Here is a 14,217-nt window from a genome sequence, read left to right on the forward strand (position 1 = left end):
CAGCTAACTGTCCCATTTGCGACTCTAACTTCGCAATGGACTGCGTATGCGAGCTCAAAATCTGGCTACACTTCTCGAAGGAGTTCTGATTAGAGGTTTTCACCTCTTGGAATGCCTGGAGAAGTCTCTCCTCAAAAGATGTCTGCGGGGCAGACTCCTGCTGAATCGGGGGAGTGACAAAAGAAGAAGAAGACTGAGAATAGTTCGGTCTTTGAAATGACTGAGTAAAAGATGGCTGCCGAACTGGCTGAGAGGAAGTAGGCATCTGCATGGAAGACTGTGGATTCTTCCATGAAAAATTGGGATGGTTACGCCAACCCGGATTATATGTCGATGAAAATGGGTTATTCGGCGGTCTGACGTAACCCTGAGCTGCCTGAACTTGTTCTTGAACAAATTCAGGGTACTGAGCTGCCGAAGGGCACTCAGTGATCTCGTGTGCCGGACTGACACAAAGAGTACACACCTGCTGTGTATTGGATGGTCCTGAGAGAAGCTGGTCCAGCTTCTGAGCAATCATGTCTACCTTGCACTGTAGTGCAGTAGATGGACCAACTTCAAGAACACCAGCTTTCTTCTGAATGCTGGGTGTGGCTCTATCAGATTGAGAGCTCGAAGCATGGTGGAGTGAATTCTCGGCCAATGTATCAAATAGCCTCCATGCTTCATCTTCGCTCTTCAGCATGAATGTCCCTCCACATGAAGAGTCGATCATCTGACGATTCTTGTCAGACAATCCATCATAGAAGCTCTGCACCAGTTGCCATTTCGGCACCTGATGATGGGGACATTTCCTGAGGAGATCCTTCATTCTCTCCCAGGTCTCATGAAAGCGCTCACCATCTAGCTCTGAAAAGCTAGTGATGGCTCTACGATATTGGTTCGTACGACCAATGGGAAAATATTTCCGAAGAAACTCCTGTTGCAATTGATCCCATGACTCTATTTCTACAGAATCTAAGGACTTTAGCCAATACTTGGCTTTGTCCTTCAATGAAAAGGGGAATAGAGTCAACCTTAAAGCATCATCATCGAAATTCTGTATCTTAACAGTAGAACAGATTTCGAGGAATTCATCTAAATGTCGGTAGGGATCCTCATGACTAAGGCCATAAAAGGATGGAAGCATTTGAATAATGTTGGCCTTAATCTCATAATGCGGTGCTCCTACATTGGGTCTCCGAATGCAGGATGCCTGAACATAGTCTGTGGGAATGAAGTATTCCCGCAGAGGGCGTGAAAGAACTGGGGGTGGAGGTGGAGGATCCATGTCAGCCATTGTTGCCGAACTTCGATGAGAATGTAAAATTCTCTCTGGGTTGTCAACAAATGGGTGTAATGGGGTTCCTAGACCTCGTCGCCCCTGCATACACTGGTACTAAGACCAGATGTAGGCAAATGACCTAAATATAAAAAAAATTAACTAAAACAGGTACTAAAATATAAATAACACAAAATAAACAACTACTAAACAAATATGCTAAGCTAATTATGTCAGAATGATCTAACTAAGTAAATGAAATAACAAATTAAACTACTCTAAAGTACTTAAAAGATAAGTACAGGAAATCACAAACTAAGTTTTTCTAAAACCCACCTGTCTAATCGCTCCTTGCAGAATGAATTTCAAGTGAATCCTAGAAAGAACAGAACATGAATCCTATATTTACTAACTATGTTAATCCTATATTCACTTACTAATCCTACTAAGTAAAAATAAAACAACTAATTAACTAAAACAAATTAATAAATCAAACTCTAAGAAATAAAGTAATTAATTCGCCGTTCCCCGGCAACGGCGCCAAAATTTGGTTGATATTTTGGAATGATCTTTTAAAAACAATTATTTTCAATAAAACTTTGGAAAATCGTCAACCAAAAGTATAAAAACCGACTTTCCACAAAGTGGTAAGTGCGGGTCGAATCCTCAGGGAACAGGAATTACTCACGATATTTCTAGAAAATTTAATTTATTAATAACAAATGTCAATCTACAATTATAAAGTTAATACAACCACAATTAATCACTAAAATCAAAATAAACAAGCATTCAGTCTTCTGCTCCACACCAAGGGTATTTCCGTCTTTTTGCCAATTAGAGAATCTTCGCACTTGGACAATAACCCTGGAAACTAATATGCTTTTCAACCTAAAAATGCAGAAAAATACAAAGTTAGTATTCTATTCTAATAATGCAAACAATAACTAGAACTAATTCTACTTTTACGAAAATAATAAAACAAATGCTATTTATCAAACAAAAATTAAATAAAATACTAAATTAATTCTAAAATTAACCAAATTAATTCTACTAATGCTGGATGATGATTATGCAACTCCTAAAATGCAGAAACTACTGAAAACAAGTCTAAATTGCCAAAATTAAGAAAATTACGAAACTACCCCTAACTAGTGTAAAATAGCATTCTGACAGGTTATCGGAAAACCACTGTTTGACAGGGCAAACAAGGTCCGATTTTTCCGAAATTTGTTCTGTTCTGTAAATGACAGATTAAACAAACTGACAGTTTTTACAGAATGGAAAAACAGTATCTGGAACTCCAGATATAAGCGTTTCAAATCTGGGAAAAATCAGGATATCGACAATCCTGTAATTTGAAATCCAGAAAAAGCGGTTTTCGCAAAACGCTTAAAAATCAGACCAAATTAACTCCGAATGAGCTGAAATTTGGTCTGCAGTTAAATAACACGTCAATAAAGGGAATAGAAGAAAAAATTTTGGAAAACACAGAATGTTTGCACAGAAAATAAGGCTGGTGCGACAGGGCAAAAATCTGGTTTTTATTTGAGTGCACTATTCACTATTTGAACTATTTTACCCACTAAGAATGTAATCTACATGCAATGCAAACTTAATTAATTCTATATAACTGATTATATGCAGATGCTAACTATAATAAAACTAAATGAACTCTACACGAAATATGACATGCGTGTTATGACTATGCACTAAATGAAATACTAATGCAATTACAATCGAAACACTAAATAATGTAGTTAAATATATGACTAAATGATGTACCCACTATAAACTAACTACACTATACTAACTAACTAATCAACAAACGATAAACTAACAAACACCAATCAAATCACAATTATAAATTTTGACTAAACAATTAAAGAAATAACTACATTAGCTAATCTAAAATCGCTATAGGTAAATCAAAAAATTATGGGACTAAAATGAAACAATAGGAAATGGGTTCTACTAGGACTAGGGTCGGTTGACTTCAATGGACTTGGTTTAGGCTTGGCTAAGGTGGGGTTAACTTGGGTAGGCTCGAACTATGTTTGACTTAGCTAGGACTATGGTGGACTCGGTTTGGTTTGGTCTTGACTTAGATAGGGTTGGATTAACTTGGTTAAGGTTGACTCAACTTGGTTTAACCTAGATTAGGTTTGACTTAGACTAGAGTTGACTCGAACTAGGATCGGTTTGGACTCACCCTGGGTTAGACTAAAACTTGACTCGGGTTAGGTCTTGGTTTTGGACTTAGGCTTATTAAGACTAGGTTGAACTCGGTTTAGGGTGGACTTAGTCAACTAGGTTCGGGTTGACTTAGACTCAACTAAGTTTGACCCAACTTAGGTTTGACTAGGATAGGTTAGGTAGACTAGGTTGACCTAAACTTAGGTTAGGGTTGACTCCACTAAGTTTGACTAAGATTAGGCTTTGGTCTTAGACTCGACCTAGGTGTGGTCTAGGTTTTGACTTAAGCTAGGCTAGGTTTTGACTAGACTCAAAGGGGGTGTAGACTAGGGTTTGACTCGACCTAGGCTTGGTTTGACTAGGTTAGGTCTAGACTAAAGTAGTAACCTCCTAATTAATCTACAATTAATCCAAAGTTCACGATTTTAATGGAGAAGGTTGGGAAAATAAGGTAATAATGGTAATTGCTCAAACTTTGAAATAAATTAGATTCTCCAAAAACCGCCCCACTTAATGAGGGAGTTACTCTCCTTAATTGTATTCAAACTCTCACTTTGGAAAATGGAAAGTCCAACTTAGAAGAAAACCCCACGATTTTTGCTTTCCCAACTTGAGTAAAGAGCATTTATTCCTTTCTGAAAATCGTGGGACTTAATTTGGAATTTTAGTTTAATTTTCAAAAACACTTTCCAAGATCAAAGAGTAACTCCTACTTTAATGCACATCCAAAATTTATTTCCTCCTTAAATATCCCACACGATTTTTGGGGAATCCACTCTTTCCAAAAACTTTTTAAATGCAATTACCTTAATTGCCTCCCCTCTCAAAATCGCCAACTCTAAATTAAGAATACACTACCAAAGAATTTAAGACTCACCTAGGTAATGAAAAGGCCTAATTGAAAACACGATTTTCTAAACTTAAATGCTGCCCTAATTACCAAAACCTACTTAAATGACCACTAAAAACGGCTATGAGATAAAACCCTAATGCATTGAACCTAGACCCCTTCCTAATTCAATTAATGACAATTAAGACTTGCTAAAAAATTCGACCAAGAGCTCAAGGGGAGCTCTAATGGCTGCCGCCCCACCTTGGGGAAGAAGAAGATCCACACGAAAAATAAAAAAAATAAAGTATAAATTAACAAAAAGTAATAAAACTAAATAACCACTATTTTGATAAAACTAAATTAGAAAATAATGAAAAGGACTCCTAATTACACAAATGCTAACAAGATCAGCACTATGCTGGAATTAAAAACATGAAGAAAAGAAAACTTGATTTTTTTTTGTAATTTTCTTCAATAGACTCAAAACACAAAAACAAAAAATGATTAAAACGATTAATTAAATCAATCCTAAATCAATGAAATGACTAACACCAATTTATACTACTGTTAACATACTAAACACACAATAAACAACACGACTTACCACTCTAAACACCCTTTTAACAAAAATGCAAAGATCGGCTAGAATATCTCTATCCGATTTTTTTTTTCTTTTTCAAAAATAAAATCAACACAAAACACAAGCACAACCCACGAATAAAATAGACTAAAATGAAATTTTCTAATGAGATTTTCAGCAAAACAACACAGTACACATGCTGGACAAAACAAAAATATCAAAACAAAAAAAAAATTATTTTTTTTTGTGAAAATCAAGAATCGGCTAGAATGAGTCTAGCCGATTTTTTGGATTTTGCTTTTCAATCAAAATCAAATGCAACCCACACAAAAACCGACTAAGATGAATCAAAATGAATTATTTTCTAAATGGTTTTTTCAGTAGAACAGACCCAAAAACCCCTATGAGAAATTTGAAGGATCGGCTAGATCAAGATCTAGCCGATTTTAATAAAGAGAATGAAAAATCTAAAAAATATCGATTTCAATGAATCAAACAAACACATAAACCTAATCTAACGTGCTGGCCTATGCACGAAATCTAATCTAAGGTTGAAACAAAAAGAAAAATAAGAAACACACAGAAAATAAAATGAAAAGAAAACCAACACCCAATTCGGTTTTATCTAGAAGAGAAGGAAGAAGAAGACCTACCTTTTGGAAGATCCGACGACTGGGGGGATGAAGAAGAGCGGACCGTGGCTGGAGATGGACGTCCCACGCAGTTCGAGAATGCTGTACTTCACCAAAAAATGGCATCTTTGTAGCTGCTACACGTTGGAGATCCACCGACGATGGAATGTGAGCCGATTCTCGATCGGAGGGTGTAGAAAGCCGGATGGAGGTAGGGCCGGCTCACCTTGGTGGTGTGTTGCGCACTCCCGCCCAAGGTTAATGGTCTCCACCTCTGCTACACCTGCAAAAATACAGAAAAGTGGTGAAAAGACAGCAAGGAACAAGAAAGAAATGAAAAGAAACGAAAGAAAAATTGAAAATATGCTTGAAAATTAAGCATAGACCGGTCTTCAATGGCCAACACGTGGGGAAGATGGAGAGGAAGGAGTTGCTGGAGTAGATTCACTGCAAAAGGCGTCCAAACACAGCCAAAAGACGCCTAGGGCTTCTCTAAAAAGTATATTTATACTTTTTGGAATTTGCAAAAACACTGTTATAAAAAATATATTTTCTAGGCGCCTCTTTCTGGGGGGTTTTCAGAAAAACTTTTTGAAATGGATATGGATAGGCGTGTGGGTTGGGTTTTGGGATTTCTAAGAGTTGATCCAAGGTCCAATTGACCTAATTGGGTCGGATATGGATCCGATCCACCTCAAAATCCATGCCCAAACACTGAAATATCCATAACTCTCTCATTTTAACTCCGATTTTTCTGAAATTCGAACCATAGCCCCTTACTATCAAAATACATCTAAACATGGGTTTAAAACCTTAAACTTGATACAAAATGCATGAAAAACTTGTTTACAGATGTGCATTTCATGCATCATCAGATTTCATCAAACATCTTGTTTATTCATTTCAAAGTCAGACCTAAGATCAGACTGTAACGAAAATCAAACAAAATCATTTCGCACCAGAGTTTAAGATGAAGCATGCATCTGCGTTGAGATGATTTATATGCCACAGATCCTTGCTTTCCAAATAACAGGGAATCTGTAATTGTATTTTGATTTCAGGACAACGAAAGGGGTGCCTGATGTATCTAGTAGGTGATCAACAGAGGTGCTGATGAGCTGAGAGGATCAAACACTTGGCCCACAAACTGTGAAAAACATTAGTCTACATTGACTGAATTACAACTAATAATGTAAATCGGTCTATGGAATAAACAGTCAAATAAACTAAATGACAAATAATTGAACAACCACCGTGTATAAAATACCTGGTGTTTGGAAAATATAAAAGTTCTCTGCAAACTGGAATATGGATGCCACCACAGTACTAACCCTTCATTCTATCTGGCCTTCTGGAGACCCTGCTGTGCTAAGAAACAATGAACATAGAATATGTAAACCCGACTATGCAAACAAGGTGGTCGATCTTAACAGGTTGGGCAAATGATGCTGCAACTACAGTGAATGAAGTGGTAGCAAGTGGACATCAATGATGTTGTTAGAGTTCCCATTTGTTGAAGTTGAAGTTCAAATAGATGTCCTACTTTGAGCATTAGAGATTTTTTTTAGAATGATGTAGCTCATGACCAACAAACGAACCTGAGAACTCTGTATTCACTCCTCCAAAAGGGTATGTTCGGCTGAAGCAAGTTGTTATGTTACATCAAACTGTTTCTTCAGCAACGGTTGTGAGAGTAAGTTGAATCACAGGGACCAGAATATAGAGGGCAACAATCGACTCGATTCTGAATGCTTCTTATCAACAACCATATCTAATAAAAATGGCAACTCTACTGCATGTCGATTAGTAAAAGGGGTTAACAGAGATGAAATTGACAAAAACATCGAATCAAATGATAGACATGCTTTTGATGACAAATCTTTACCAGCTGATTCAGGCTATAACAAACAGAAGGAAGCCAACAAATTCGATAAAATAACATAGGGTTAAATCAGAGAATAAAAGAAAAAAAAAGTAGCAATGTTGCATATATCAATTGGTGCTGTAGCATGAAGATATTAAATCATATAAACAGAACTTTGGTACAAGCCGAAAATTGAAAGGATGAAAAGAATTCAAAAGTAAAAAAAAAGAAAAAGAATATAAGGTGTGGGAACGATATCATTTCGTTTATTATTGCACAAGAGAGGGATCGGTATTGCTATAACCAATCCCGCTCCCTCAAGGATGCGTTAATGGGGACTGAAATCAGAAAAATCAAAAATAAATTAGAGAAAATGAGAAGAGAAAGGGGAAAGGCACTTACCACAGTTCTGATGGGGTAGGCTTTCCTCAATAGATCTTGCTTGTTGTTGTGGAACTTCAAAGCTTGACGAGAGAGGAAGCCAATGGGGGATCGGATCACACCTTTATTGTTGGGATTCAACTCAGGAAGGCTGAAGCCGATTGAACTCCTTTAGTTAAGGTAGATGAGAATCAGAGAAAGAGGGATGAGGATCAAATCAGAGATGCGATGGGGAAGGGTGATAACGGATGGGTAGGTTTTTCTTCTTTGCTGATTTTAAAGAAGATGGAGAAGATTCAGGAAGAGGAGGTTATGGATTAACGGTTGATGGAGAGGAAGAGGATCGGCGATGGAGGGTTTGGAGGAGAAGAGGGTTTCGATGGTTTGTGAATGGCAGCCGAGAAGGGTTGAGAGGCGAGAGTGAAGAGAGAATGGACGGGGCAGCTCTTTTTCCTCTTTTTCCTTCATTTTTTTTTTAGTTTTTGTGTTATTTTTCAATCTTTTTGTATTTTTAAAATAAAATCCTAAAGTTTGTGAAAAAACAAAGATTAAAACTATTTTTTTTGTGTTTTTGGAAAAAAATATTTACAAAAGGGAATTTTTCTGAGAATTTAAAAGCTATTTTGAGAAAATTTCTTCAGAAATTTGTTTGGATCCGGATTTTGAGGAAATATGAATTTAAAACACTGGATTCGGATCCGGAATTGAATTTGAATATATCAATATGGAATTTAATTTAGAAAATCTGAAGAATGACTGAAATTTAGCTTTGACATTGCTTTGATTTTCTCAGAAAACGGGGTTAGGGGCAAAAAGGGGATATTTACGACATTTTGAAAAATTTGGGGTGTTCATAGATGCCCCTCTTTGCTACTAATTCGGTTGAAAGCCGAGCTTAGTGGCAAAGAAAACACTCTAAATTTTGAAAAATGCCCAGTCAGCAGATCTGAACTGGGTGTGGAAGAATTTATTTGAAAACGTGATTTTCAGGCTTAGAATCTTATCCTGAATGGTTTTGGGGAGACGAAATTTTCGACAATGATATGATTGCATAATAGAAATAAGGAAATCATGATGGGACTTTGGATGAAGATCCCGAAATGGTGGAAAATCAGAATTTTGATCAAGTCTCATGGGTGAGACAAAATACTCTTTTTGGAATGATTCAGGTTTAGCCCTTAACCTGGATAGGACGAGGATATATCAAAAATGAACTGAATGAGGAAAGGAATACATGAGAACCTTGATGGGACATTTTTGGAGAATGCCTCGTGAAATGAAGCTCAAGTAGGATCCTATCCTGGATGGATATACAAAACATGGGTTCCTCGATGGGAAGAACCATGAAGGGACTGAAAGAAAACACCTCGTCGAAACAAGGGAAACTCGTTAGAACGAGACTCAGGTTTTAAACCAAAGCCCGAAAAAGGAAGATACCTCGAGGCACGAGGTTCAGGCTTAACCCTTAACCTGAAAGAGACGACCATACGGAATCCTTGAGTGAAGAGACCATGATGGGACCTTCGAAGTTTGGACGAACCAATCCGAAAGGGGTTTGCGAAAGGAGGAAGAAAATGGGGTTCCCTAAAGCTTTGAAAAAAGGATGAACTTGGATGTCTCATTGCTGAGACTAAATCAACTTTTGAATTTAATGACCTCTCGCAGGAAGTACAGGTTTTGACCCTTAACATGAGTGGGAAACCACCATACGGAATTCTCGAAACCGTGATGGGACAGGAGAGATACTTCAACTAAATGGGGTAACTCTTATGGAAGATATAAACAACGCTAGGTTGCAACAAAATGGATATTGAATATTTATTTCATTCTTAGAATTTCTAGAAAATTTTGCCAACAAGATAAATTTATAGTTGATTTCAACGCTTGAAAATGTGCACATGTGTGCAAAGATATTCCCTCTTTTACCTAGAGTATTTCCTCCAATGAGGTTAACTTCTTGGTTTTAAGAGTCAAATTCAAAGTTTTTAGCACTGATAATTTTCTTCACGGAAGTTATCTATTTCTCTGATATGAGAAGAGAAGAAATATTCTTAATTTCGTAAAAGCAAGTATTGAAAAGATATTGATAAAAGAATTTTGCATGAGAGAAGACGACTTCTGGCAATTTAGGCAGTTTGATATCTGAGTGTTTTCTCATGATAATCTTTTTGCACTCTTTTTGAGTCATTGGGCATTCTCGGGCTTTTTACATCATCCTTCATTTTGGAGATGTCCTGACTTTTCTCTCTTTTTCAGAAAAGGGTACGTCACAAACTCCTTCATCTTGGAGATGTTCCAATCCTTCTTTTATCTCAAATGTTGATGGTATAGGCTCAAAGGGTCTTTAGATGATAGCAGAAATCAAATATCATTTAGGGTTTGTCGGTAGGTTCATCACACTCGCCTTCATCTTGACGGTGATCTGAACTTTCCCTGGAAGGATCCTTCACAAACTCCTTCACCTCAAAGATGATCCAAATCTTATTTGGCCCCGGGGGTCTAGCTCGCATAATTCATCTTCATCTTGACGACAATTGAGAGATCCCTTTTGCAGATACTTGATTACAGCTTTAAAATGAAATAAGGAGACATGGATTTGAGTGGATTCTTTTATGGCTTAAGATATTTCTAGTGCCTGATTGTCAGATAGCCGTCTTTAAACATGCGCCATAGCCATGATCAATATCAATTCACTTCTGGTTTTTCAACGTCATCGAATATTTCTTTTGCCAATCATACCGAGGATATTTCTTTCATCCTTTTGGTTGATCAACAGGGAAAAGATTTGAATTTTATCCCTTTTTTCGCAAAAAGTTTCACCTTTTTGGAAAAAATACTACAGGTAATCTGAGGTGATTCTTTTGTGCAGTAAGATTAATTGGAATCAACAAGTATTTTTAGCAAATTGGCAAAGTTTTCGAGCATCCTTTGTGAAATAATTACTCAATATAGATTTTGATGCGACCTTTAGCTGACACCTTTAGCTGACACCTTTAGGAAGAAATATTTAGATTTCTGTTTTGACCGACCAGCTCGAAAGCAAGATTTGTTTGCCCGACCAGCTCGAAAGCAGGATTTAATTGACCGACCAGCTCAAAAGCATGATTTTTTGGAAGTACCAGCTCGAAAGGAGGATTTGATTGCCCGACCAGCTCGAAAGCAGGATTTTATTGACCGACCAGCTTGAAAGCAGGATTTTTTTGCCCGACCAGCTCGAAAGCAAAATTTTTTTAGAAGTGCCAGCTCGAAAGCAGGATTTGATTGTCCGACCAGCTCGAAAGAAGGATTTGTTTGCCCGACCAGCTCGAAATCAGAATTTGATTGCCCGACCAACTCGAAAGCAGGATTTGTTTGCCCGACCAACTCGAAAGCAAGATTTGGATGGAAGTACCAGCTCGAAAGCAGGATTTTGATTGCCCGACCAGCTCGAAAGCAGGATTTGTTTGCCAGACCAGCTCGAAAGCAGGATTTTATTGACCGACCAGCTCGAAAGCAGAATTTTTTGGAAGTACCAGCTCGAAGGCAGGATTTGTTTGCCCGACCAGCTCGAAAGCAGGATTTGTTGGAAGTACCAGCTCGAAAGCAGGATTTTTTGGAAGTACCAGCTCGAAAGCATGATTTGTTTGCCCGACTGGCTCGAAAGCAGGATTTGTTGGAAGAAAGTACCAGCTCGAAAGCAGGATTTTGATTGATCGACCAGCTCGAAAGCAGGATTTGTTGCTTGAAATAGTAAAATGATTGGCATTGATAGAGTTGTGACCCGAAGGTTTGAAAATGATGGATATTGAAATTATAACCCGAAGGCTTGAATTTGATATACATTGATGAAGTTGTAACCCGAAGGCCTGAAAAGGATAGACATTGATGAAATTGTAACCCGAAGGCTTGAAAATGATATACTTTGATGAAATTGCTGCCCAAAGGCTTGAAAATGATAGATTTTGTTGAAATTGTAACCCGAAGGCTTGAAAAGGATAGATTTTGCTGAAATTGTAACCCAAAGGCTTGAAAGACGAGAGATATTAATGAAATTATAACCCGAAGGCTTGGCAATGATAGACGATGAAATTGATAGACATTTAATGAGAATTTAGGAAATCATAATAAACAATGATTCAGGTTTATCCCTTAACCTGAAAGGGAAAGGAATATATTGTGAAGAAATAACCTGAGACTTGAATTTAGAAGGGATAGGACAAGATTCATGATTTATGATTTATGATTTAGGATTTAGGATTTAGGATTTAGGATTTAGGATTTAGGATTTAGGATTTAGGATTTAGATGGACCCGCACATTTGGCTGTATGCAGTCCAATTTTCAGGATTAACCCCTTGTCCTGAACGGGAAAAGAAAGAATAAAATTTAAGAAGATAAAAGGAGATAGAATTTAATGAAAGATTGAAAAAAATGGAGAAAATTTGAGAAAATTGATTTTGTAAAAGGAATTCTTACGAGTAGCATTATTGCTCTTACGAGTGTTCTCAAGATTATTCCTTGTCTTGAGAAAGAATGCCTCGAATGTCGAGGTTCAGGTTTATCCCTTAACCTGAAAGGGGACAAGAATAGAGTTTAAGAAAATTGATTGAAATTTCGAAAATTAATTTGATGAAACTTGTATTTGCAAAAAGAATTCTCATAGGTAACATTATTGCCCCAATGAGAGCTCTCAGAATTATCCCTTATCCTAAATGGGAACACCTCGGACAACGAGGGTCAAATTTATCCCTTAACCTGAGCGGGAGAAGAATAAAAGAATACCTCATGGGAAAGAGGCATCAGGTTTATCCCTTAACCTGAAAGGGTAAAAATGCCTCGAACAACGAGGGTTACGTTTATCCCTTAACCTGAAAGGGTAAAAAGAAGGATTTAGAAAAATACCTCATGGGAAAGAGGCATCAGGTTTATCCCTTAACCTGAAAGGGTGAAAACGCCTTGGACAACAAGGGTCAGGTTTATCCCTTAACCTGAAAGGGTAATGTGATTTGATAAAATTTAATAAAATTGAGGAAAAAAAACTTGAAAAAAAAATTGATGTAATCTTGATAAAAATATGAATAAAATGAATGAAACTGATAGAGATACCCAAATTAACTGAAAAATCTATAAGATTTAAGAGAAAAAAGAGTTTTTCTGATCCTGCCTGCATATGAGATCTTGAAAGGAAAAAGGTTTATTTAAAAGATAGGTGAAAAATCATTTTTTGGAAAGAAAATCCACTGCAAGAAGAATGATCAGCGCAAGATCTGATCTTTTTAAAAAGGGAATCATCATGAGAGATCATCATGAGATTTGATTTCGAAGATAGTGGTTTAAAATCAATTTTTGAAAAAAAGAAAACCAACACGAGTGATGATTTTGAAAATGGTTTTCAAAACCTAATTTGGAAAAGGAAAATCAACATGTTAGTTTATTTAAAGAGGATTTAGATCAAAATATTTGAACTTTTTGAAGACTTTTGCAGAAATTTTTGAGATTTTATGATTTTGAAAATCCTCATAGGCAATATCATTTCTCTCATGATGGAGGAAAACAAATTTTGAAAATAGATGACAAGGATTTAAAATTTTGAAAAAAAAAGCAGGCAGGATCAAAAGATTTGAATAAATTAGGAGAAGAAAAGAAAAAATACCCCTGGGTTCTTGAAAACAAAGAGGAAATTTTGAATAATATATACCCAGGGTTTTGGAAAATATAAGGAATATAAAATATCACACAATCACAAATATACAAACAAGGATACACAAACAACACTCCCTAAAGCTGACTCTATATGCAATATTTGAAATGGCTGATAGGACCTTAATCCTAACTCTAAGATTTAGATCATCTGATTCCAATCAAGATATGCCGATATACTCAAGCTGAAGCTCGAAGTACGTGGCATATAAGATATCTCTTCGGTTCTAGAGTAAAGGCTTCCCAACATCCTTGAGCACCTACCGATATACCTCGGACTATGGCCATTAGGTACGTGGTAGGGGGGTGCGAACCCAAATAAGTGGCCCAGTTGTGAGGCTCTCTCCCGAACTATGGTTCAGTGAGACAGCCCAGCAACGTGAAGACCGGGACAATATAGGTAGGGATGTTTTAAAAAACATGATCAATATGCAGATAAAACCATAAAGCTCTAATGCAAGTCCTAAAGAGATAGATTTAAATGAAAAGAAGCATACACTTGCATATATTGTTTACATTCAATCCCTAAAATTGAGGAGAGTTGTATTTTAGACCTAAATCTAATGTGAACATGGAATAATCTACTAATATGGTCCTACCAAACCATACTTAGATCCTATATGCAATGATGTCAGCTTTAGGACAAAGTCTAGGCTCCTAAGGTTTGCATGGAAATAAAGCTGACATTTATAGAATAAAGACTTAGATAATATAAAAGCAAAGCAAAGGCATAGATTCAACTGGACGAAGACAGGTCCCATCTCGGTCGCCAAAACTGTGATCATCGCAAAATTTT

General features: G+C 36.8%; 1 non-coding gene across 1 annotated transcript; it reads left to right on the plus strand.

Annotated features, from left to right (window-relative positions):
* Window positions 1–773: 773 nt before the first annotated feature.
* LOC149840115 (small nucleolar RNA R71) lies at window positions 774–876 on the plus strand. The gene has a single exon (XR_016431727.1). It is a non-coding gene; the product is annotated as a small nucleolar RNA R71 (small nucleolar RNA).
* Window positions 877–14,217: the final 13,341 nt, after the last annotated feature.

Source organism: Nuphar pumila, chromosome 4 (assembly GCF_984573655.1).
Source record: "Nuphar pumila chromosome 4, dmNupPumi1.hap1.1, whole genome shotgun sequence".
In the NCBI taxonomy this organism is placed as follows: Eukaryota; Viridiplantae; Streptophyta; class Magnoliopsida; order Nymphaeales; family Nymphaeaceae; genus Nuphar; species Nuphar pumila.